Source organism: Phacochoerus africanus, chromosome 1 (genome assembly GCF_016906955.1).
Source record: "Phacochoerus africanus isolate WHEZ1 chromosome 1, ROS_Pafr_v1, whole genome shotgun sequence".
Classification (NCBI taxonomy): domain Eukaryota; kingdom Metazoa; phylum Chordata; class Mammalia; order Artiodactyla; family Suidae; genus Phacochoerus; species Phacochoerus africanus.
Window position 1 is genome coordinate 53,841,257 of NC_062544.1, and position 27,041 is coordinate 53,868,297.

At 39.4% G+C, this 27,041-nt stretch overlaps 1 protein-coding gene across 1 annotated transcript in view; it reads left to right on the forward strand.

Annotated features, from left to right (window-relative positions):
• The window catches only part of PLCXD3 (phosphatidylinositol specific phospholipase C X domain containing 3), a 169,876-nt gene that overhangs the window by 112,692 nt on the left and 30,143 nt on the right, over positions 1–27,041 (forward strand). The window lies entirely within an intron of this gene.

The window sequence follows — 27,041 nt, forward strand, 5'->3', positions numbered from 1 at the left end:
ATTTTTAATGTCATTTTACCCAAATTCAAAGAGCTAATAAGGGCTGGAGTGTGTTAGTGTCCCAGGGCTCCCACAACAATGTACCACAAAAAATGGGTGGCTTAAAACAAAAGAAATGTACGGTCCCTCAGTTCCAGAGGCTAGAAGTCTGAAATCAAGGTATCAGCAGGTTGACTTCCTCTGAGAGCTCTGAGTGGGAATGTTTTCCATGCCTCTCCCCTAATTCGGGATGATAGTTGGCATCCATGGTGCTCCTTAGCTTCATCACTCCAGTCTCTGCCTCCATCTTTACCTGTCATTCTCCCCATGTTTCTCTGTCTCCTCTTCTTAAAAAGACACTAGTCTTACTGGAAAATTACATCCTGCAAACATCCTATTTCCAAATAAGGTCACACTTGCAGATACTAGGGATGAAGACTCCAATAATGTCATTTTGTAGAACACAGATCAACCCATAGCACCATGTATTTTGGCTCCATGTCTGGTTATCTTTTCATAAAACTCCTTTTCACAGTTGCAGAGCACTTTGCAGATTACCTAGCCCTTTCTCTACTGTTTTCAGAGTATATTCACCTACCTAATTCCATCTGATCTGCGTCACAATCCTGGGAAGTAGACATTAACTTACAGATAAAATTAAGTTTCAGAGACCTGAAATATTTTGCCTAAACCAACTTGGGCAATGAAGGATGAAACAAAGACTCAAACCCCATTCTTCTCAAGTTGTATTCTTTGTCTTTACATTATAATATAAGAGTCAGCCTGTAAAGAAGAAGCATTTCATTTGTCAAGTCCAGCCATATATGTAGGGTAGTGGTTAACTACAAAGTATAATGAGCAATTACCAAAGATCTCTGTAAAATATTCCTCTGATACAACAGGTAGCATTGCACACATTATTTATTCTTTTCAGTTAAAATATTAAACAAGGCAAACATAGTCTGAAGGGCAAACATAACTCCTGTTATACCTTTTATCTTTAATTGATAATGTGAATTATGGTAAGGAGATAGAACATGAATGTTTTGCACAAGGTCTTTGTAGGGAAAGACAAGAAGATGAGGAGGAAAGATCCGGAGGCAAAAACGCTATGCGTGGCTTTACAGCATAGCACATAGGGTGAAGAATTGCAGGTGAAACTTGTATCATGGCAGGAACACATTTGCAAGAAGGCTTTTAGTCAGGCAACAGAGGACATAACCCTATGAATGATGGGAAGCTAAAAAATAACATTTAGAGGTGGAGTAACTTGACCAGGTCTGCATTTTGAGTAGATAATTGGAGGGTAAATGAAGTGGAGAGAGTAAGTAGTTAAGAAGTGCTTGGGACTGTTTTGGCAAGGAAATGCAAAATAACCTGAGGAAGTGAGAAAAGGAGACAGTATGCCACAGTGAAAGTTAGGATGAGTTGGTGACTACTTAGACATGTGGTGTGAATGAAAGGAATGGGAAGCAGAATTAATGATGGAGGCATTTATAGAGGCAAGAAACAGATATAAAGACTTGGGGAGCAGGCAGAGAAGATACAATCAGGGTCATTCTAAGTTTAAAGTACTAGTAAGGCATCTAGGTAAATATGGCCAGTTGATCAATAGGCTAACTCATTCAGGGCATATTGTATTTCTTGTCAGTGAAAGCCAAAAGTCATTAGAAAGGAAGGGTTCTTCCATACATAATTATAATTTCCTTCTGTTTTTCAGATAATAGTGGGAATCTGCCTGTTTCTTCCATTCAGATAAGATCCCCAACCCTGGACTCTACACCCTATGCGAGCATAAAGCCTTCCCTAAGACTTATGCTGAGGTCTAGATTTCCACATTCTTATGGAATAAGCCCTTGCTGCTTCTGGATTATATTACCTTATGGATTGATCTTCCCACCTGGCCTGTCCATGTCCCACCATATATAACCTGAGGCATAACACTTGCTTCTTGCTCACTTTCTATAATGGTTTATTTAGACTTTACTAAGGAAATAAGGGAGGTTTTATACTTTTAATAATGCAGATGACTTAAAGTTGATTTTAGACTTATCTGGAATTACAAATCTGGCCTGGAACGTCTTCTCCTGATGACATCTTTACCACTTTTCACCGTAGACTCAAGTCCATTGACCAAATCGTCCCCTCCACCTGCTCGCCCAGTTCTTTTCTCATCTGTTTTCTTCCCCAACCCCCATATTGCAGTGAAGATGCTACACTCTTCGGTAGATTATTACACCAAAGTATTCATCTCTCTCTCTGACCCTGGCCTACATTCAGTTAGTTCCATCAATGTATTCATCAGAACAGGAAGACTTTTTATTTAATAATACCATCTTCTATAAAAATGAATTGTTCTGGTAAATAACAACTTATCACTTATCTTACATGCTTAATAATGAGGGAGTAATATATATTTTATATATTATAATATTTATATATTATAAACAATATATATATGTTGTTTTCAAGCTTACCCCAGAGAGCCCCCGTATTTTGAGGAATCCCCACTAGAGTTGGGTAAGAGGCAGGAGGGGTTTGGGTATAATCTGGCTCTAATTCTCTTCATTCTTGCTGCACTTTTAATGAAAAAAACTTTACTTCTAACATTTACATATTGAACATGAAAGGAGTCTTCCCTTTCAGCTTTACCTTCTATGCTTAGGAAAACACTTTTCCATAAAACCTGCCTATTTTAGGTTTGGCCAAGAACCATATCCTGATTTCACACCTGTGTAGGGAAGAACTTTTGGGAAGTCAAGACGAAAAATCTGCTCAAGGAATAGATGACTTTCATTTTTCTCTCTTATGGAGCTTCACGCAGTATATGACTTTGCAAGTTATTAAACTGACCTGCTTTTTGTTATTTATGTTCTAGTACAGCATTATTAAAGTAGATTTATAGAATTAAGATCAGATAAATTATGGGACTTTGTTGAAAATGATGATATATATCTACACAACTCTCCCCCCAAAGATTCACAATGCACACTAGCATCTAAAGGGCACTAAAAAGTATTTTAGTAAAGAATCCTATGTAAATTTAACTAATACAGTGTTTTCCAAGCATTTAATTCTTTTCAGATAATACTTCCTAACAGCCCATGGAATTAATTTTTGCAAAACATCCTCAGCCATCTGCTCTAATTCAGTACTTCTCACTTGCCTCTGGCTTATATATCTGGAATGGTAAGAGCTGTATTAGTGAGGAGAGAGAATGGGAAAAGTATTTTAAAAGTGTAAATGAAGACCCTCTAGATAGAACCAACCTTTTTCACTCCAGGATTATGCAAATTACTTGCAAATGATTTGCAAATGTATCTGACCCTGGCCAGGCTACTTGGGCTTTAAGTATTCTCAATGGAGTTTGTCTCAGTACTAGAAGACCTCCTTTTAAACCCAGTGCAAAGCCTGTTCTCTCTCTATGTGTATGTGGTTTGGTTTGGTTTGTTTGCTTTGGACATATTCAACTTTCCAGGTGAGGTCTCTAGGGAAAGGTCACTGTCAGTCCTTGGATAATGCCTTGCATAGGTAACTTACTTAGTCCTGACATATTCTGTGAAAGAACCCTTGACACCCCAACATATTTCGTCTCTCTTCTCACCAAGTGGTAACACCCACAAAAAAGACTTTTTCTGCCACGTTTTTTTGCTCTTATGCTAAAGCTTCTCCTCATTCAGAAAGTCCTTTGCTACCAAAGGAGAAGCCACTAGGCAATGTTAAGACCTCTCTGTGCCTTTAGTTATTTTCACCTGCAAAATGTAGAATTTGTGTTCAATTACCTCCAAGATCCTTTCTAGTTCTAAAATTCTGCAATTCTAAGATCCTGCATTTGACTAGTTTCTGTATATTTTTTATTGTGAATATTTGGGTTAACAAAACTCTGAGCACATGAATTTAGAAAACAGTGTTTGAAGATGTGGGTGGCTTTCAGGGAAACTAAATCCAGCCTGGATTTAGGTACCGTAACTTTCAATCTGGTCACCGGTTCCAAATACTGCAGATGCATTTTCTACAATGCCAAAAGACACAGATTTTATTTCTTAAAGATTTATTTTTAATTTATTTTTCAAACACCAGCTTTTGCACCTCACCCCCACGGAATTCACACATTCTTAAAAAGAAGGTGTGCAACTTGAGTCAAGTCCTTCCTTAATTTGTGGAAGTTTATTAAATTATAGATTTTTTAAGTTAAAAAAATTTAGTTAGACCACCTGTCAGAATATTGAAGGAGCAGTGCATCTTTGTAAGTAAATTGATGCTGAATTAATTTAGACACTATTTATACAGGTCAACAATTTAGATTGTGATGGTGATGATGACAGTAGTAATGACATTGCCTTGAAGGTAAGGCAGGATTTTCAGAATGTGGTTGGTTTTTAATAAGCACCAATTTTATCCATCTGGGGAAAGGAAGGCAGCCATATTAGTTAAGCCCACTTTTTGTGCCAGGCACCATGCTGGGTTCTTTACATGAATTATATCCATTTAATCCTCTCTGTTGCCTTGCAAGGTAGGCATTACATTCATTAGAGTTGGAAAACTGAGCCTGAGAAATGTGTAGAACTTGCTCAAAAATCCCGTATTAGTTTAGCAAAGCCAGGATTATTATTTGAGTCCAAGTCCCATGTTTACTTCTACAATTTAGGTGAAAATCAATTTCTTAGTAGTGGGTGCATGTAATACATTATTTGTTGTCTTGGAGAGGAGAGTCAGGTCTGGGGGTGGGAAGATAAAATATACTAGAGGTGAAGTGGGCAAGGCTATGAGAAGTGCAGATCCTAAGTATGCGGCTTTGCCTCAAGAAAGCAAATCCAGATAGCAAGCTGGCAGGGGTCCCCCAAAGAAGCACTGCTGTTGAATAATAGAAAGAAAGAGGACTTAGAGGTGATTTGGCTCAGTCATCCTTGCCTTGTACCTTTTGCCCATTTAACTGTTTTCCATTTAGTAAGGAAATTGAGGCCAGAAGAATGCTAAACAATTGCCCAAGGTCACACAGAGCTAACTGACAGCAAAGATGGAATCATAATTCAAGTCTCCCGGCCTGCAAGCAAAATTCTCCCCTCCACACTTTAGGGAGGAATGAGGACAGAAAAGGGACAGGAAGACCAGAGGCCAGAGAACATCAGACTGCAAGGAATAACACAGAAGAGTGAACCAGCTCAGTCTTCACCATGTACAACATAACATGCTTCCCTGGAACCTTGACCAGAGGGGTCAGAGGTTGGGCCTGGAGATGTGCCATGGGGTTTGTTCAGGGAATATCTGTCCTGGGCCCTCTTTCTTTCTGCTTCACAAACACAATAGATGCTTTTTTTTTTTTTTTTTTTTTTCATTCAATGGGGATACATCCTAGCTCACAACAATTCCCCAAATAACCCTTTTGCTGTTTGATTTACCTTGTCAGTGCCTGGACCCAACATGTGCAGGGCTGGTCTCTGGGAAGTTGTTCCCCTGTAGCACAAGTCATCCTAGAAGCTTTGGGGAGCCAAGAAACACCTCACCGAGGGATGGAGACTCAGAATGGTTCAACGGCAGCTACATTACATCAGTCTTTAAGAAGGACAGCTTTCTGGCTCCACCCCTAGGCCACACCCCCAAAGAGGTCCTTGCAGCTTGTCTACTGTCAGTCTAATCAGTAAAGGTGAAAGCTGCCTCCTAGGGCTACATGTGCCTAAAGAGAAAGGACATTATGGAAAACCACCAATAGATTAATCGTTATTTATAAGACGCTTTCATCATAAAATTTATTTTTTCAACATATATTTATTGGAAGCTTCATTTGTTTAAAAGATGTTTTTCCAATTTGCACATTAGGAAACTGAAGGCCAAAAACAAATTTTGTTTTTGTGGTTGTGTAAGCCAGTGCTGGGATCAATTCAGAATCTAAATTTTCTTTTGTGAAAACTCTAATTTGAAAAGATACACACACCCAAATGTTCAGTGTTCAGTGCTATTTACAATAGCCAAGACATGGAAACAACCCAAATGTCCATCAACAGATGGTTGGTTTAAGAAGATGTGATACACACACACACATACACACACATAGAATGGAATGTTAACCTTAAAAAAGAGTGAAATATTGTCATTTGCAGTAACATAGATGGATCTAGATATTATCATACTAAGTGAAGCAACTCTGAGAAAGACAAATATTATGATATTACTTATATGTGGAATCTAAAATAATGCAAATGAATCTATACAAAACAGAAACAGATTTGAAGACATAGAAAACAAAGTTATAATTACCAAAGAGAAAAGAAAGGGAGGGAGGGATAAATTAGGAATACGAGATTAACAGATAAGCAACAAGTATTTACTGTATAGTACAGGGAACTATATTCCATGTCTTATAATAACCCTAATGGAAAAAATCTGAAATATATGTGTATATATATTTATATATTTCTGAATCCCTTTGCTGTGCATCTGAAGCTACACAATATTATAAATCAACTTTAATTCTTCAATTAAAAAAAAGAATCTAGGGAGTTTCCTGGTACCTCAGTGGGTTAAGGATCTGACGTTGTCACTGCTGTGGCATGAGTTTGATCCCTGGCCTGGGAACTTCCACATGCCATGGGTGGGGCCAAAAAAAAGAAAAAAAAGAAAAAAAAGTATCTAGGTCTTTTGAACCACTAGAACAAGGAGTCTGGCTTATAAATCAGATGGAAGCTCTAGAAAGCAATGTTTATCCTAGCCCAGGGTTTGGCAAACTGGACTGTGCTTACGCCGCCCTCAGAGGTTATGATTCATTAGTCTGATGCTCAGAGAGTTTTATTTCTAATAGAGCCCAGGTGAGCCTCACGTTGAGTGGCACTGCTCTTATCTTTAGACAAGCTGCACCACAACTACCCCCACCAACAGATAAACTTGGTTTTAAGAAATCTGGAAAAAAGTCAACCCCAAGATTTATCATTCCCCTCACCACCCCAGGTTCAAGTAGTTCTTCTTTATATCTAAGCTCTGACTCCTCTACTCTAGGGCCCTGCCAGGTTTAAGTTCACATTTGCTTGTCCTATCACTAAGGTGGAGCTGCCCATCATCAATATCCAGAAAATGGTCCTCTTCTATTCTCTCCCCTGTCACATATCTCAATCCTAGGATTGCTGGGCTTCAGAAGCCCAGGCAAAGGCTCCTGGGAGGGACTTTTGGTTCCCCTGGACTATATAAAGTACATCCCATGGACGAAGCCTTAGTAACTTCCAGATTCAGTGACTTCCACTAAAACCAATTATCATATCAGCACTTATTAACTTTACAGCCCCTTCAAACCCAATGGCCTTCCCAGCCATGATTGCAAACAGTGATGAAGAAGATTCTGTAACGACTTCCAACCACGAGGCTATGTGATAGAAGAGTGATTTTAACCTGGGTCATGCTGGGACATGGCAGGAGGAAGGGCTATCTATAACTCTGTTTTAACAACTTTTGACCCAAGAGTTTTTTAAGCAGAAGTACATGTGAAAGCTCTTGCTTTCCTTCATTCTGCTGATGTAAGATTTAAGTACACACAAATATAGACAGTCACCTTTCTGTAGCAGGAGGGTAAAAGATAGGAGAGACTTGCCAGCTATTGAGCAATCAGATACCTATTCAGTGCCAGGTTCATGTGTGCGTGTGAGAGAGAGAGAGTACTTATACTTTTCTAAAAAGCATGGCTTAGGTTAGGGGTTTACCCACTTTAGTGAATCTCTCTGGATCTCAGTTTTCTTATGTGGGCCCACTGGAGTTCAGTGCCTGAAGAGGAGCTAACCTAGTATGCAGCTGGTACTCACAAAAAGCTGAGAGCAGGTGGGTTGGTGGCGTCCAAGGGAATGAAGATGGAGTGTCCAAGCAGCAGAGATATTTAGTCAACCAGGTCATGGCACAACAGTGTGGGGACTTCAGTCAGTGACTAAGAGGATGGGAGGCTTATTTGGGATTTGAAAAGAAGACTGTGACACAAACTGTCATCCACAAACTGGATGAGCAAGCCAGAGTTTTCTGATTCGAGAAGTGAAATGGACCAGATCTGGGCAGCTCGGACCTTATTCTGAGGCTGTGAGGAGGAGGTCTTCAGGAGGACACTCATCATGGGAACTCTGAGACATTGCAGTGAGAGAACAGTAGAAAAGTCTTCTAATTGGATCAGGGTTTAGGTTGGGTGACTTAGGGAAGGTCTAAGGAGGCAGGGGGTCCTCTGTAGATTGGATGCTGTCTGGGCAAGTCCAGAACTAGGCATCTGACAAAGTCTTATCTATAGGGCTTGAGCAAGGATGAACTATAATTGATAAAGAAGTCACAGTTCTTCATTTTAGTCTAGAGAGATGAATGTTTCATATTTTGTGGGTGATCTAATTTCTGTGCTCAGACAAAATTATAAATATCCTCTTTGATCTCACTTCCTCATGATCTGGAATAGTCTTGTCTGAGGTTGGTTGTCTGGGAGATATGTCCAACAGGAAAAGAACATGTTACAAGTTCTAAGTGTCAGGCCAGCTCTCAGATGGCAGGACTTTTAAATTTCTTTCTTTTCTTTTTTCCCCTTTCAGTGTCCTGTGAAGGAAGGGCTATCACTTATTTCCAATTGGTTCAAAATCCCATTCACATCAAAATCCCATTGATGTGAATTAGGCTTTCTGCTTGGTTTTGCTTTGTTGTTCTTTTTCTTATTAAAATAATTGGAAGCTATAGATAAACAGAAGCCAAGACCATTTTGAAAATGAGGCAAATCAAAGAGTTAGTGAAAACCTAGACCAGAGCTTGTCTGTTTAAAATGCAAACTCTTCAAACTGAGTCATATTGACAATCAGCTTTCCCTGTGGTCCTAAGTTTCTGCCTGTCTCATTGGGAAAGGGTTGGAATTGATTGACATATATGAGGAATCTCAGGTGGTGGAAACTGAAGGGGTTGAGACTGGGAAAGAAATGTGAAAACACAGCATTTTGTAAAGGGAATTGCAAATGGTCAATATTGGTGACCATTCCAACTTCTTTCCCGAGGTTCAGGGCAAAAGTAGCAAAATGTGAGATAGTCAACTGTCATGTTTTCAACTGAATTTTTTTCTTGCCCTTTTGGCAGGGGGAGATCTATTTTTCTTGACCTTATTTGAATGAGTGTCTCTGAAGGCTTGTTTGTGTGGAGTGTACTAGGAAGATACAACTTTGGGCGACTGATCTGCTAATTACCAAGGGTGATACTGATAAGTATAAGTGCTTATTTGAGTGAGGTAACGACACCGGAATCTGGGTTCTTGTTAACGGCAGTCGAAGAATGAACTCCGCGAACACACGGCAGCAAGCAAGTGAAGTCTTTATTAAAGGAAAGCAAAGAGCTCCCAGGGCTGCTGAGCCCCCTTCTCTATTGTGCTATAGGGACTTTTATCTGTTAAATGTGTGTGTGAGGGGTTACCAACGTGAGGTCCAGAAAGATGTGGTTTTTCTCCCATTGGCCTTGCTCAATTACCTCTATCAGTCCTTGTCCAGTAGGGGCTTTAGGGGCAGAACTGTCCCCATAAGTTTGATGACTTCTTTGTCCTTCTCTTCCCTTAGACTAAGCCACCATTCCTCTCATTCCTTTTCTTTTCTTTTTTTTTCTCTTTTTTTATTTTTTTTATTACTCAAATGAATTTATCACATCTGTAGTTGTATAATGATTGTAACAATCTGATTTCACAGGATTTCCATCCCACAGCCCAAGCACATCCCCCCACCCCCCAAACTGTCTCCTTCAGAGACCACAAGTTTTTCAATGTCTGTGAGTCAGCATCTGTTCTGCAAAGAGGTTCAGTCTGTCCTCTCATTCCTTTTCTATCAGTTGAGGAGTGGGCTGGAGATTCTCATTTCCTATAGTAAACAAAGCCTGTGGGAATGCACATTTCCAATGATACAACAAGGAGCCCTTAAGCCACACATGTTAATCAATAGCCATATCAAAGAATGTGTCAGAGCCCGTGTTCCTACACTGACTACCCGAGTTAATATTTTGCCTCTGTAATAGGAGGTGGGTCCTCTCTGTCAAAAGTGTGCCCCACCTAACAAAATTATTACACAAATCTCTGGTCACTTACTAACACCACTCTGGGCAATGACATTTCCACCTTTAACTTATCACATTCAGTGATGTTTTCTTCCATAATATTTTTACTATAACAATAACAATGAAAATGCTGGATATATGAAATTTTCTCAGAATATCTGGCCTTGGAGGACTTCAGCAGAAAGCACTCCATGTATCAACTGCAGACACTAATATTTTATTATATGAAGCACACAGCTTCTGGCTCTTGCTCTGTGTGTCTGGGATCATAGCCGATTGCTAATTAACTTATTTTAAAGTACTAAAAATAATTAGACAAGAATAGCTAGAGACTGCTTGTCATAATTGACTTTTTTTTTTTTCCCCAGAAATCACAAGTATAGCTTGAGGTTTTGCTTTAAAACATTCCTTCCTCCCACCCCCTCATCACTTATTTCCCTGTGGCCGTGGCTGTTAAAAAAAAAAAAAGCTTACAAGTTGTTTCTGGAACTGTGACATCCTATTTTGAAGGAGTGTATGCGGTGGTGAGATTGTAATGTGTGATTTCATTAACAAATGCTAAAAGCACAGGCTGCCCTTTGGAAAAGTATATGAGATTTGGCCAGTGTAAAACTGAGCAAGTTCACCGTGTAGCTGCTGCTTATCTAGAATACTACACAGAAAAGCTGTTGCCCATAGGATTTAGCTCAGGATCAAAAATGAACCAGTCATGAAAATTAATAACATAAAAATGCTATAACAAGTGATTCATGACAATACATCTTTCAGATTTTTTTGGTTCATTTTTTAAGGGTTTGATGTATATTGCCTGTTTCTCCAAATAAAATACTTATAGTAAGTAGCTAGTTTTGAATAGATTATAGGGAAACTTAGCTGAGTGCGTGGTTCAGTCCAAGTTGGATCTGTTAACAAAGACTGTATGTGGATTTAGGGCAGAAATGATGGCTCTGTAGCTAGAAAACATCTGGGAAACTTAGTTTTATTCCCACCTCATGTTTTAAATGTATTGGTTAAGGTGGTTATTTAATGAACTTGACTCTCACTGCCTTTCACAAGCAGAGCAGGCAGCCAAGTGCATTTCTACACTTTGCTACCTGACATAGGAGAATTTCACACCTTCCAGGCATACACAACTCATTGCCACTGTGTGTTTACATTTCACCGGTGTGTCTAAGTGAAACTGACAATATTAACAGCCTGAACCTAGGCAGAACACAGATTGGGACTTGAACCCAGCCTAAAACTATATTGGGACTTGAACCCAAGGCCCAAGGTTTTAAATTAGAATTATTCACCCTGTGTCTGGACTCACCGAGGTTCAGGTTCTTCATATCCCTGCGCAGAATGAATTCAGCTAAAGACAAAGGGATAGGCGAGAAATAGACTTATTAGGATAGGACATTTGTGAGAGATGCAAGCAGGCAGGCAAGAGGATCTGCCCTGAGGCTCCAGTGGGCTATAGTTTTATCCTCCAAGGGGAATGGGGGTTGGAAAAGCCCGCCTCTTCCTTTCTGGGAGTAGCAGCTTCTCCTTGGTATCCGGTAAGGTGTGTATTCAAATCAGCAGAAGGGTGGTCCTCAAACTCCTGCTCTAGGTCTGCATCTGAATGCAGGCCTCACCCCATATGCCGCTCAATGACCAGAGGCATACCTCATGCCTCCTCTAGTCAAGCTGGCCTGCCTTGTTCTGATGGCCCTCTTGAACAGTTATTAACTTACAGTGATCTCCCAAAGTCCCCTAGGTTTCACTAACTACGGTCCCTTGTTGGGACTGTTGCTGGAATTTGGCCTCTGTCTGCCAGTGCCAAATTGAAAGGCAGAGACAGAGTTTTGGGTAAAGGAGAAAAAAATTAGCTTTATTACTTTACCGGACAAAGGAGGGTCACAGCAGGCTGATGCCTTAAAGACTGTGCCCCGCCCCCGCCTCTTAGAAAGAATTGCAAGGAATTTTATATTAAAAAGGAGAAAAACAAGTTTTCAGATAGGAATCAGGATTGGGACAAACATACATTCTTCTTTCTTTGGGGGAATCAAAGTCATCAAAGCCGGAGTCAGGAATTGTTCACGATGCTGGTCTTCTGGGTTATTGCCTAGAATAACAGTACTTGCGAAAAGGGCATATTGATCAGAGATTAGAACAAACTAGGAAAGTTCTTGAAAAACATCACATGCTAATAATCTTTCACCCACAGGCCATTATGCTCAGGGTGCTTAATCTTTAGCTTTGGGTGATTGTGTTTAGGGTGCAATTAAGTCAGGGAAAAGGACAAGAAAGGACTCTAAATTGTTCAATTTTAAAGTATTCACTTCTAAAAGAAGCATAAGGAATATAATTTTTCTCTTAGGTGTATAAGATGCCTATATTATTATGTGTATTCCTTAAGAGGCAACCAGGATCCTGCCCTAAGGCTGTAAGCTTGTTGCTTGACTGTTCCTCCCTTGTCTTTGCATCCCCTCCCCTCCCTGGCCAGCAACTGTCTGAACCTGTCTCCAGGAACTCAGGGAAGATCATGGTGGCTGAATGAGGGGATGCATTTCCTAAGAACAAGAAATGGGGGACACAGAAAAGCTCTTGTGCCCAGGAGCCCCACAGGGCCGCGTCTGGTTTCAGGACTTCTACTACTTGTGCCTACTGCATCCCTATCACAAGGACTCTTGAATCTGATAAAGACTGAGAGGCTCCTTAAAGCCATGATCCATGAGCTGGGACATTTTCACACTTGCATGAACTGGGCTGTGCTTATAAAGGCTGTTTCAGTGAGCCATCATTTTCTGCTCCAACTAGCATGAGGTAGACAGCTTTAAACTTAAAATACATGTATGTACGTGTGTATGTTGAAAACAGTAAGAAGCAAAAATCTAGCCTTCTTGTGGCACCTGTAAAATTATGTTGCCTTATTCCTGTTTGTGCAGGAAGGAAGAGTTTTATATCCAATGTATCTTTATCTTTAATTAAGGGTAGAGAAAAAAATGCTCAAATACCCAGTGTGAAACTTTCTCACTTAATTTCAAGATTACCCTCATTTGTGCGTTTACATTCTTTTAGCTTGCTCTAGACCTCATATTTTCTTTAGTGTTTTTCTTGAGTGATTTCTTTGGTGGTTGTACTTGAGAAAGTTTTTGTTTTTTGTTTTTCTCTTTCCCAACAGTGCATAACTTATTTTGACTTATCTCTGTGATATTTGGGGACTTTTACTTCTATGACCCTTGCTAAAAATTCATACAGTAAAGCGGAGAGGCAAAGAAAGTAATATAACCCACTTGGTAACTAGCATGTTGTTAATGCTATGATTGTAAAGAATTTTAATTTCTCTTTTTCAAAATGAACAAAAGTATTTTTTCCCAGGGTCCCCAGCCTAAGAATCCATCCACTTATTGAGTCAATTAGTCCCTCTACGAGAACGTAATAAGGACTGTGCTGTGGGCTTGAGTGAGGACGGAGGAGGCATGGTGTAGAGTCATATAAAATTTTGCCTCGTGATTCTTGTTCTTGGTTTGCAGGGCCATCTCCCTGGATTGTGAATTTATATGAGACACGATTACAGAATATGGTATAAGGCAGAGATTGCAGCTGAGTACTAACATTTTGACCTGTAGATTTCATATGTCATAGGGGCTGAAAGAAAGGAAAGAAAACCAAAGTGGCTTCTCTAATTTCTCCGGACAATAACACCCTGACCTTTCCTGCCCTTCACCTTTCCTCAAAACATTTGTAATGTTTTGCTCAAATATCAGGAGCATGTCTGTTTTCTCTACACAAACATTATCTACTTTTGTAAAAGGCCCCTTTTCTAAAGAAGAAAATTATGCTTGTTTTGGGCACTATTTCCAGGACAATAAGGTTCAGATTAGGCCGATGAGTGGGGATTTCATGGAGGTTTGAAACAACCAGGCACAGACATTCAACACTTTGTGTCCTTATTGGTGTTGGTGCCAATTGCTTATGGAGGTGGGGATGGGAGCAAAACCATTAGGTGAAAGTGTTCTCTTTCGATCACAAAATTTGGCATGTTCTCTGAGAAAATTTGATTACTACATGTTACATGTTTTAATTTAAAAATCTGGGGTGGAAAAAAATGCCTTTAGGCTTAGCATTCTGTCTGGCACAATGTATACACCAAGATAGATGTCTTTACTATCCAAAGTACATATCAAACAAAGAACGTTCCTTCACTTATTGAATTAACCTGACAACAAAGGAATCACCTTTGGGACTTCTGAAAGATAGCTGAGAAGCAACCTTCTGACAAGTGTGGTTGGCCTTTGCCCTGGTTTTTCCTTTCTTCCTTCTCAGTTTTGCAATGAGAGGGGACAATTTTAGAGCAACTTGACAAAACGGCAGAGCAGGAAGTCCCAGCTGTTCTTGCCCCAGCTGTCTCTGAGATCTAATAATACAGGGTGGGAATAGCACATCTCTCTAAAGAGCACACACATTTTAAGTTGCTTTAATTTTCCTGCCAATTAGACTTTTAAGATGCCAAATGCATCTCCAGGCAACCTCTGTGACAATTTAGCACTCTTTAGTAAAGGAGCCTAACACAGAGGGAAATTTTCAAGTGGCAAAATAACATGGCAAAAAATTTTACTCTGAGCACCAAAGAAAAATACATGTTTATACTTTTGCTTATGGAAACATGAGGACATGAGGATGTTAACACTCATACTAGTGAAGGCTACAAAGAGAGCATGGGATTCAGAATTCTCAGCTTAGACCAGAGTTTCTCAGCTTCAGCATAACTGACAAGTTGGACAGGGTAGTTCTTAATTGTGGGGGACTGTCCTGTGCACTGTAGGATGTTCAGCAGTGTCCCTGGCCTCACCTGCTCAATGCCAGTGGCACATCCACCCCCCCACCCTCCCAATTATGACAGTCAGAAATGTCTCAAGACTTTGCCAAATAGTCACCCTCTGGGGTGTGTGTGAGAGAAAATTTCCCGCTGGTTGAAAACCACTGGCCTAGGGCGGCCACACACAAAATTCTGGTGATAATCAATTTTCCTCTAGCTCAATTTCTTTACTTGTTAAACAGATGATACTAACTGCCCAGGGATTGAGGAAACATAAAATATTTAGTTATGTGGCTTATTTCTTTGTGTAAATGAATATTCCAAAATGTATCTATTTTTAGTGTCTGCTGTCTTCAGATTAGTCACCTTGGGGATTTATTCATCCATCCAAGTGATACTGAAGCAATTTTAAGAATAGTTTTAGCCAGGAGTAGATCTTGATCCTTTGAAGGTGAATTGGTTTTTGAAACAGCCTAAATTCATTCAGAGCCAAGTAAATAAGGTGGGTGAACAAAGCTGATGAATACTGTTAGGAATCAAAATCCAAGTGGAACCATAATGAGATTGATTTTTCTTATGCACCTCGTGAACATAATCTGAAGGCAATTTCAGTAGACAAGTCATAAAAAAATTTGAGTCATCCTACCATTGCTGGGCTCAGTGAACAGTCATCTCCGCAGGTAGCAATTCTGAATAATACCTCACTTTCTCCTTCTAAGTTTGGGAGTGTTTGCTATAAAAAGATAAGCCCAGTACTTTAGAATCATACTTAGTAGAATAAGAGAAAGTGGTTTTTTTTAATTTTTGAAGGAAAAAAAGATTTTTCTTAAATATATTTATTATTATTTGTATTACTTAGATCAAATAATAGATGTTTACAAAACTTTTACGAGTCTGTGCTAAGTGCCTGCACTTCAGATTAACTATGACACAGACTCTGGTTCTTAAGGTGGTCACTTTCTAGTAAGGAGATGTATTCGTGAACAGTTTATTTCAACGGAGTGTAGTAAGTGCTAAGATAAATCAGAAGCCGATTTATCAGCTGATTTACCTGATTTTCAACCCAACACTGCCACTCATTCACTGATAAACTGGAGGAAGTCAGTTTTACCTGCCTTCAGTTTCCTGATCTTGTAAAGAGAAGGCATTGCCAGCCTTTGTCCCTTCTTCTGGCATCAATATTCTGATCCTATGAAAACAGTGACAATTTCTAAGTGCATATATTTGCAATATGGAAATCTAATCATATGGTATCTAAATATTAACCATTAATTTCATTTGAGTCATGACCAAAACAGGAAGAAGTGCCGCATTATATATTCATGAACATCAATATGATCTGTTGAAAAACATGACCAGTTACCAATAGTTCATTATTAAAGAATGATCATGAACCAAAAGAATCATCCTGACTTTCCTCTTCTTGGACTAGGTAGGGTTATAATGAATTGTATGTAGCCTTGGTGGATCAGAAGATGGTATATCCTAGGGGAATTTCCATTGTGGCTCAGTGGTTAACAAACCTGACTGGTATCCATGAGGACTCAGTTGTTTTTTTTTTCTCCTTTTCTAAGGTGGCTTCCTGTGGCATATGGAGGTTCCCAGGCTAGGGGTCTAATCGGAGCCATAGCCGCAGGCCCATGCCACAGCCACAGCAACGTGGGCCACAGCCACAGCAACATGGGATCTGAGCCATGTCTGCGACCTACACCATAGCTCACAGCAGCGCCATATTCTTAACCCACTGAGCAAGGCCAGGGATCGAACCCACAACCTCATGGTTCCTAGTCAGATTCGTTAGCCACTGCACCACGGAGGGAACTCTAGGACTCAGTTTTGATCCCTGGCCTAGCTCAGTGGGTTAAGGAACCAGGGTTGCTGTGAGCTCTGGTGTATGTCATAGACGTGGCACTGATCTGGCATTGCTGTGGCTGTGGTGTAGGCCGGCAGCTGTAGCTCCAATTAGACCCCTAGCCTGGGAACCTCCATGTGCTGTGAGTGTGGCCCTAAAAGGACAGAAGACCAAAAAAAAAAGGAAGTTGCTGTATCCTCTGAAAATGGCAAGCAGTGAGACGGGAAGTAAAATTTAAAGCAATTCACAAGTTCTTTGTTAAATTAATGTATTATCAGAAAAAAAAAAGTTGCACCCATCCACCTAGGTTTAACTTTGTATGCCTTTTGGGACATCAGTCTCTGACCTCAACAGAATCTTCCATTCTCAACTCTAAGATGAAGGGATTCATTGGAATGAGAAATCATATACTCTGAGTGACCACGATAGATAACATTTGCTCTCATTTTAGATCTAACAATTGAATGATGCAGATATTTTCACTTATATTTTGTACGTGGACAAAATGAGGCTCAGCAAAGTAAACCAACTCACCTAGCCTCATACAGCATCTGTGGCGGAGCTGGGTATCAAACCTATGTCTGATTTCAGGGTCTGTGTTTCTGTTTTTATCCCCTATACATCTCTCTACTTTTGGAGTTGCCTGTAATTAAGTTCTGAAATTATATAATTATTTTCTCAAGTAACCCAATGCAATAAAATGAAATTATCACGTATTTACTAACAACTACAAAATGAAAGAGAAGAAAATGTTCATATCTACTCCCAAATTCAGGGATTTTAAATGACCAACAACTTAAAATTCCTGTCAGGAGAGTAGCTTTCCCCAACATGTAAAAATGGCTCCCAAAGAGTGTCATTAATTCTTATCCAGAATTTTTTTTTTTTTTGTCTTTTTAGGGCCGCACCTGCAGCATATGGAGGTTCCCAGGCTAGGGGTCTAATCGGACTTGTCGCCTCCGGCCTACGCCACAGCCACAGCAACACGGGATCCTGAACCCACTGAGTGAGGCCAGGAATCAAACCCGCAACCTCATGCTTCCTAGTTGGATTTGCTAACCATTGAGCCATAACAGGAACTCCCCAGAATATTTTAAACTCCTCATGATTCAGGAAGAGAAGAAAAAGCAACCCATTCCTTATCCATTCTAAATGTAATAGTTTACATCTACCAACCCTAATGGGGTGCTAGTGTACAGCACAGAGAACTATGTTCAATCTCTTAGGGTAGAACGTCATGGAAGATAGTATGAGAAAAAGAATATGTATATATTTATATATATGAATGACTGGGTCACTATGCTATATAGCAGAAATTGACACACTATAAATCTACTATATCTGATTAAAAAAAAAAAAAAGCAATCCAATCTTCAGGTTATACCTTTGCTCAGTGTACTACCAGACATGCTAACATTAAAATAAGTGTGCTGTTCTTACCCAAAGAAAAGCCACCTCTTATCTCTACCTTTTTTTTTTGGCTTTTGTAGGGCTGAGCTCCTGGCATATGGAAGTTCCTAGGCTAGGGGTTGAATCAGAGCTACAGCTACAGGCCTATGCCACAGCCACAGCACTTGCCAGATCCAAGCCATGTCTGCAACCTACACCACAGCTCACAGCAACACAGGACCCTTTAACCCACTGAGCGGGACCAGGGATGGAACCCGCTTCCTTATGGATACTAGTTGGGTTCTTTTCTGCTGAGCCACAGCAGGAACTCCCTCTATCTCTAGCCTTTAACTTTTCATCTATGAGAGACTTGTAAATATTACACTTGTGATCATTAGTTCAAGATTAAAAGTCAATTAGGTGAAATAGCCATTGCAACTATATTACCTTTGAGTCATGTAGATTTTTTTTTTTTAATTGTAGTGAATTGTAGAGTTAGAAATTAGCAGACAGCCCTGAGATGTGGCTTCCAGCAGAGGACAAAGCAGTCTATCCATTCATTTCTTCATTCCTTCATTTATTGTCCCTCCTGGGAGTGAGTGAGGCAGTCTCTAGTACATTCTTTTAGGCATTTTGTTGATATTTCCAGTAGAGATTGAGTAGCTGAGAGCATTCACTCTGGACACAGTGCTGGGCTTGTCTTGACTCTGCCACTTGGCCCTTAGGTGATTTTCAGCAAATTCCTTAGACTCTCTGAGCCTCAGTTTCTTCTCCATAAAATGGGGAGGGGGGAAATAGCCCATCTCTTAGGGCTGTTTCGAAGTGTACCAGGTGTTTACCCCAGTGCCTGGCACACAGTGAGTGATCAATAAATGCTGACTTCCATTGTTATTATTAACACTAACAGTTTTGTAAGGACACTCGATGATACTCTGCTAAATTAAAAGAGAAAATAATCTTCTTTGACAACCTAATTTCCTAGGAAGAGATTTCATTATTGAGACTAAGTTTACTTTAAATAGAATTCTATTGTGGTAGAGTTTATTATTATGATAGGGGTATTTCAATAGATGTGAGTACACATAACAATTCCATACACTAATTATCAGATGTTTTGTGACTATCTTGCAACAGATATCTTGGGGGTTTGTTTCTAACACTAATGTTATAGATTTCTACTATATTTATCATTATTTTTATTTTGCTATAATCATTTTGAGAACTAAGCTTAAATCTATAACAGTGATTTTTGTGCATCAGAATTACCAGTGGGACTTTACAGTCTAGAGATGTTCAAACCACAATGAATAAATAGTATAAATACCTGTTCTTTAGGGATCTATTGACAGGTTGGGCTGGCTGGATAATGTTGACAAAGCGCTGCTCTGGGAAGGACATGTTTTTGTCATTAATCTCACTTCCATTACTAAATACATGCACCAATTCAGCAGATTCTGCTGCAAGTAAGCATATGCTCATCTCAGAGTGAGGTCAAGCATGTCTGCACACACAGGGTTGTTAGAGTAAACCCGAAAATGGTTCATTAAGTTGATGCTAGGATCTGAGAACGTGGTGTTACTGGGGTAATTGTGCAGCTAATTCTGGGAGCTAATGTGGACCCCTGGGATGTATGAATTTTCCATACTCCCATGCAGCCCTGTTTGCCATGTAGCTTGTGGTAACTCCATGTGACCCTCCAGATGGCATGACCTACTCAGCCTTTCCCATTTTGGCCCCATCAGCAGAAAGATGGGAAGAGAGAAAGATTCCTTCCACCACTGGAGGTGTGTCCCTCCAGGAGATGTGTCCCCTCAGGAGGTTTTGGTAAGGGTAGGCAGAACTCTGACAATCACCAGTTAAGTCAGAAAGAGAAAGACAAATACCATATGATATGACTTATATCTGGAATCTAATATATGGCACAAATGAACCTTTCCACGGAAAAGAAACACATGTATTTGGAGAACAGACTTGTCGTTGCCTGGGGGAAGGGGAGGGAGTGGGATGGACTGGGTGTTTGGGGTTAATAGATGCAAATTATTGCATTTGGAGTGGATAAGCAATGAGATCCTACTGTATAGCACAGGGAATCATATCTAGTCACTTGTGATGGAACATGAGGATAATGTGAAAAAAAGAACATGTATATATGTATGACTGGGTCACTTGGCTGTGCAGTAGCAATTGACAGAACACTGTAAACCAAATATAATAGAAAAAATAAAAATCATATTAAAAAAAAGGAACTCTGACAATCACCAACATTTTAGTTTGGGACAAAAGAAAAGTGGCTATAGAAAAACTGAGAAGAGGCCAAAAGTTGGAAGAAAGTATTTCAAGGGGTATGGCTTCCTAGAAGCCAAAGAAGGCAATTTCAAGAAGAAAGGGTACATGTTTTAGACATGGAAGATGTAAAGATAAAAGAAACATCGTCCATCCATGGAGAAATTCAAATTCTGATGGGACGGGAGACAAGTGGATAATACTGAGCCACCAACACTCACAGTAGAGAAATAAAGTATTGCTGGAGCCCAAAGGGAAAGTGCCTCTACCAGGTCTTCAACTAAAACACACTCAGAAGTAGAAGAATCCTGAACAATTACTTACTTAAGGAGTGGTTTCATAGCACAGAATAACTCCATATTTCACCTGATAGTTTGTTTATTATGTCTCCCCTTAATAAAATGGAGACTCCACAAAGGCATGGATTTTTGTCTCTTTTGATCACATTTGTGTCCCCAGTGCTTAGCATGGTACCTGGTGTACAGCAAATGCTCAAAAAATATTTGTTGAATGAGTGAAAAATTAATCATACATCTCAACCGGTTGTGTGCTGACCTCCAAACATGTCTAAGAAAGCCTGCTTATGTAAAACTCCTAATATGAGTTCATTTTCTTGTGTTTGGCTTCTTCTCTCGAAAACTGGATGCTCAAAACATTGGTTTTGACCAAAGTTTCTGGTATGCTGTGCTTTAGTTAACCAAGAGTTCACTGTGTCATGAAGATTTTTCAGCGACTCTAGTAATACTTCTTAGCATGATGTGTACTGTCTTTAAATCATATGAGAAAATCTTCATATTATCTTGCTCTTTAAAATGTTCACTAAGAGAATTCTCCTTCAGATAGATCCAACTCTGGGAAGTATTCCATATCCAGTGATGACACTAAAGGTCTTTTTTTTTTTTTTTCCAAATTAATTCCACTTATGTAGAACTCTCTAGAAAATTACCTGAAACTTTAAAGATTCCACAGCTCCCCAAAAAAATACTTGTTTAAAAAAAAAACAAAAACATTTGTCTCATTTTAAGCTCTTTAAACAAAGCATTTTTCAACTGTCAAGAATTGTTCAGATGTATGTTTATTACTTGCTTGAATACCTCAAAGACAGCTGGGCCTTGAAATTTTCAGAATTACTGTACAGATTTCTGAATAGGAAAAAAAGGTGCCTTGTGTAACGGATAACTACCTTTATTCCAATCAATTACATTAAGAAAATTAAGAAAAATAGGTAAAGATTTAATATTGGGCTAATAATCACTCATTTATATCTTAAGCAACTGCTTTTCCAGGATTTACTCCATGTTGACCATTGAAAGTTAAATGAGACACTGTCTCTGCCTTCATGAACCCAGGGGTTTTCAGGAAAACTTCACAGAGAAAGTGATTTCTGATCTGAGAATTATAATAAGTAAGACTTTGCCAGATGAATCTGAGGAAAAAGAACTTGTGAGGCAGAAGGACTACTGTATACAAATTGTAAGAGGTGTGAAATAGAGAAGAATGTTCCCCTTCAAGATACAGAGGTGTTTATTGGGTCAACTAAGTTTATGTGGGAGGGGGCCAGATGAAGTAACTAGAAGTTTAAAAGAGTTTATACAATGGGGTGGTTCCCTTCAGTGGTGAGCCTTTTAACTGATATTGTTCTTGTATTTTATAATTTTTAATACCTATACACATAGGAAGAGTATATCTGTGGCTACAGTTCATACTGTGACCAGTTTTACCATCAGTCAAGTCCATTAATCAAAATTCTCAGGATCTGGCCATTTTGGGAAATAGGGTATTTCTGGCCTCATTAAGCCCACATAACTTAATGTTGCAGTAGATAAATTAGGTAAAAATGGCCTAGTTAGGAAATCTAATAGTCACCATGAAATTTAATATTCACCATGCCAGAATATTGCAGTTATCTTTCTTCTTTTTTTTCAAGTATTACTTCAAAAAATGGCACATTTCTCACATGTTTTGCAGCAGGAAAGTAAGGGCAGGGAAGTTGAGTGATATGATTTAATTGAAAAATAGTATAGACTCAACATCTTGATACCAAGATATGTTTGATCCTTAACATGTAATGGGCAGTAGTAATATAATTAACATTACTTATTCATTGAATGAATGAAGAAACAATTTACTATGCTGGCAACAGAAAAACACTGGAACTTGAAAACTGGAAGCCACCTTAACCACTCTTCTTAGGGCAACTTTATTTTAAATATATGAAAATTGAGACTGCTAGTTAGAAATCTAGCAGAGTTGATCCTAAGATTCAGGTCTTTGGGCTCCTGGTCCAGTGGTTTCTTTCCACTCTTTGTCTCCTCTCATTACTGAGATAATGTTTGAACTGCTTCTGTTTTGCAAGAAACCCAAAAAGGAAGTGGGGGAGATCCTTACTTCCTTTGTTTAATTGATGCCTACTATGCACTCAGACCTCGCCAGGTTCTGGGGATACAATGATGGAGAAAGGAAGGGTCCCTACTAGCCTATAACTCATACTTCAATGGGAAGAGACATTAGTGTGGTACCAATGCTGTCACATTGATGTGAAATGGCAAACTGCAAGGGATGCTAAGTGGATAGGTGTGTGGTCCAGTGAAAGCACATGTCAGAGGGACTTGGTGGGTCAGATTATCTACCTTGATTTTGTTATGGTTGTTGTTTTCTTGGGAATTCAAGCAATTCAAAGGTGAGAACAAGTGTACCAAAGAAAGAAAGAGAGAGAGAGAAGAGAGGAAGAGAGGAAGAGAGAAAGAGAGAAAGAAAGAAAGAAAGAAAGAAAGAAAGAAAGAAAGAAAGAAAAGAAAGAAAGAAGAAAGAACGAAATAAAGAAAGAAAGGAAAGAAATAAAGGAGGGAAGGGAGGGAGGGAAGGGAAGGGAGGCAGTAAGAAGGAATGAAAGAAAGAAGGAAAGAAAGAGGGAAGACGAGGGATCAAAGAAAAGTAAATAAGAAAAGAAAAGAAAAGAAAAAAAGAAAAGAAAAGAAAGGAGGGAGGGAGGAAGGAAAAAAGAAAAGGAAAAAGCATCTGATCTGATTTCTTGGATTTCTTTGGTAGTTTATGGATCATCACCTAACCTAAAGTTTTTCTAGTCCTTGCCACAAACAATAATAAAGTATGCTATCTTTCCACTGTAAGAGCAGCAATCAGTTCTTTGCAGAGCCTTTCATTCAAGGTGGTAGAAGAGGTATAAATAAAGTTCCCAAATTAGATACCAGTCCCAAATTCCAAAAGTAAAGAAAAAATAAGATCTAAAAGAAATTCATATAAAAAGAGATTTTTGTTTGTGCAATATTTTTATCAGACTTTACAAGGCCATTTTCTGGGAGAAATAATATTGTCTATAATTCCTTTACTTCATAGATCTCTATGGGACTTTTCCATACTGAATTTTCTAGAATGGCTACCCAGAAAAATTTTATTGACCTTTTCTTTGGACAAGATTGTACCTGATTTTTTTTCTTTTTTCTTTTCTTTTTTTTTGTCTTTTTGCCTTTTCTAGGGCTGTTCCCGCGGCATATGGAAGTTCCCAGGCTAGGGTTCTAATCAGAGCTGTAGCTGCTGGCCTATGCCAGAGGCACAGCAACGCGGGATCCGAGCCAGGTCTGCAACCTACACCACAGCTCACAGCAACACCAAATCCTTAACCTACTGAGTAAAGCCAGGGATCAAACCTGCAACCTCATGGTTCCTAGTCGGATTCATTAACCACTGAGCTATGACGGGAACTCCTGTATTTTTCTGATACGATGTTATATGCTCATATCACTCTTATTGTATTCCTTCAAGCATGATTCAAGAAAGCTGAAATTTGTGTTTAGTTCCCCACTGCCTCAGCAGTCTTACTGACGGAATGTATCTAACCCCTAGGAAGAAAGATATATCCCATGAAAATTCATAGTATCCTCTGCCTAATGGAGATGGGACCTAATATCCTAAGGTTAATTTCCCTATTTAAGCATCAGGTGGAGATAAATGAAAAAATGGAGGAAAGGAGCAAGTGAGGAGAGTCTGAAAAAGAGCTGAGGTGTGCAGTAGACATGGGGTCAGGTGGCGAGAACTATAGAAAACAGAATTCTCCCCACACCTCCTTTGTGGGGTCTGCTGTAGAATTACCTGAAATCAAAAACACACCTCATTTATTTTCAGTGGGTACATAGGGAAAACTAAAAGAATGAGAGAATTGGGCTCTTAAAAAAGGGGAGTGGAGGAGAGGCAAAGCCAGGCCTGTAGTGTTTCAAGCTCAGTCATTTCTAAGGTTCTCACTGTGGAAATCACCTTGAGTATTTCAAAGCAAGGGCAATCAAGCAGCATGCTGAAAAACTGCATGCTGAACTGTCACATTTTGATCAATGTGTAGAATTTATTTAGGCTTTGTTGTGAAAATGAAGAAAGCAGACCGCAGACTGCCCCTGATGTTTAGCATATGAGGAAGAAAAGACTTAGCAAATACTCAGCCCAGAGGAGAAAGATACAGCTTTCCAAGCTCTTTGGTACCTTGAAGTTAAACATGTTCTGTAAAACTTGAGTAAGTGGGAAATGTGTGAGAATTGTGGTATCTTGTGACACAGGGTGGCAGTGGAAACTTCTGGCATGGGAAGTAAGTGTGGTCTTTATCAACCTCAGCCATCGGGGGATCATCTGCAGACAGATATTAGCTCAGCTGCACAATCTGAAATCTCTATAACAGGTCTCTGCAACAAGATGGTAAAAGAAAATTAGCCTACATGTTCGATGAGACACTCCAACTGTGTTTTAGGAGTTCACAGGTGGAGTCAGGGCAGTAAAGAGAACATGAGCAGTACTAAAGGACAACCAAAGACTAGTGCTCTGTAACCCTACGTGATTTATATGCACTTTGATACATGCAATTGTGTTTTAGTAATCACTCACCTCAGAGTTTCTGTCGTGGCTCAGGGGCTAACGAACCCAACTAGTACCCATGAGGATGCAGGTTTGATCCCTGGCCTTGCTCAGTGGGTTAAGGTTAAGCTCATTGCTGTGAGCTGTGGTGTAGGTCGCAGACATGGCTTGGATCCTTCGTTGCTACGGCTGTGGTGTAGGCCGGCAGCTATAGCTCCGATTGGACCCCTAGCTTGGGAACCTCCATATGCTGTGTGTACGGCCCTAATAAGACAAAAAAGAAAAAAAAATCACTCACCTCCTTAGTGCTTTTTTTTTTTTTGAGACTTTTAATCTCTTCAAGTGTAGAGCAAAAAATTATGGCATTTTAAAGTGTCATTTAAATCTCCGAAGTACAAGAACTCCTTTTAAAACCTTTGGACCCTTTCATGTGGGGAAAGGTGTGGATGCTTTTGACACTCCCTCACCTCCAACTCCACAGTCCCCATGAAGTGAGATATGACCTGGTTGCTGCTGCCTAAAGTAGTATTGATTTCTCCAGGATGATGTCCTTTTATCACACCGTGTGGCAGGATGTAGTACAATGAAAACTTAATGAACTCCATACACTTTTCCTAATAAGAGGACTTGACATCTCTGAATTTGGGAGCATTATTTCCCTGAGAATGACAGCCCTCCTTAGGAGCTGTTTGATTCTCAAAATGACATTTTTTCATGCAGACATAACATTTTGAACTTCTGATTGCTCCTCTGTTCCTCAAGTCATATTTAGAGTTCTAACAGCCTTTAATGAGCCCAGCTATTCTTTTAAAAAAAGAAAGCTTGCTTTGGAAACACTGGCCACTTAAACAACCACTGGAAAGAATTAGGAGTCTTCTTATGGATGCAGAACTGGTAACATATAAGTATCTGGACTCTGTCTAATATTTTTACATCAACAGTCATTATACGTGGATGGATATTGTCAATAAATCATAGGAAAGATTAGCAAATCACTTTATAATCATCTAGGGATTTTTGAATTACATGTTTTAGATCCAGTCACTAGATAATTGGAGCAAGCACTTAAGTGTTGATTACTATTTGACCTTGTTAAATGCTACCACTTTTCACTACCCTTGGCAGACTTTTCAGAGCTCAGTGTTTCTACACTTTATCTAAAAGTGGAGGCTTATTCTCATTCTCAGTCAGTTTAATGTCTCTCTTCTTCCTTACCAAGTACTTATGGATCAATTGCAGGTCATGACCAAGATGCCTTTCTTACTTAGTGAGCCTGCATTGTAGAGACTGCCAAGCATCTAATGTATTCAACATCACCTCTGGCTCAATGCCCTTGGGATCTAAAACCAAACCACACCAAAACCCCCAATAATTGGTTCCATTTGCAAGTCATCATTTTATGTGATGGTTATGATATTTCTGGAAAAAAAATCTATTTCAAAGTTGAAAAACCTTTTGTCATTATATTTGCAAAAGTCATTTGTCTTGGTAATTTTTAGTTAAGATAGAGTAATAGATTTTGACATTGTACCTGGGGAAGACAGAGGTGGGGAAACAAAGGGAGAGAGTGATTAAAGCCAGCAACTTTCATTTTTTAATGGACTGGTTACCCCTTTGGAGACTATTTTGTTTTTGCTTTCTCAGCCTTTTCTTTCTTGCCCCTACTTTTTTTTTTTTTTTTTTTTTGAGTAACAGTGCCTCTGCTTGGTCTAGTTTTAGAACAGGGAAAAGAGACAATTGCAACTCAGAGCAAAATTATTAGAAAGATAGTGAGGCTGAGGCCAGGATGAACTTGAGTTGGTCTAACATGTCCTCTACTAATACCTGTTATAATCAGGAACAACTCTAAGCTGATGTCCACCACATATAGAT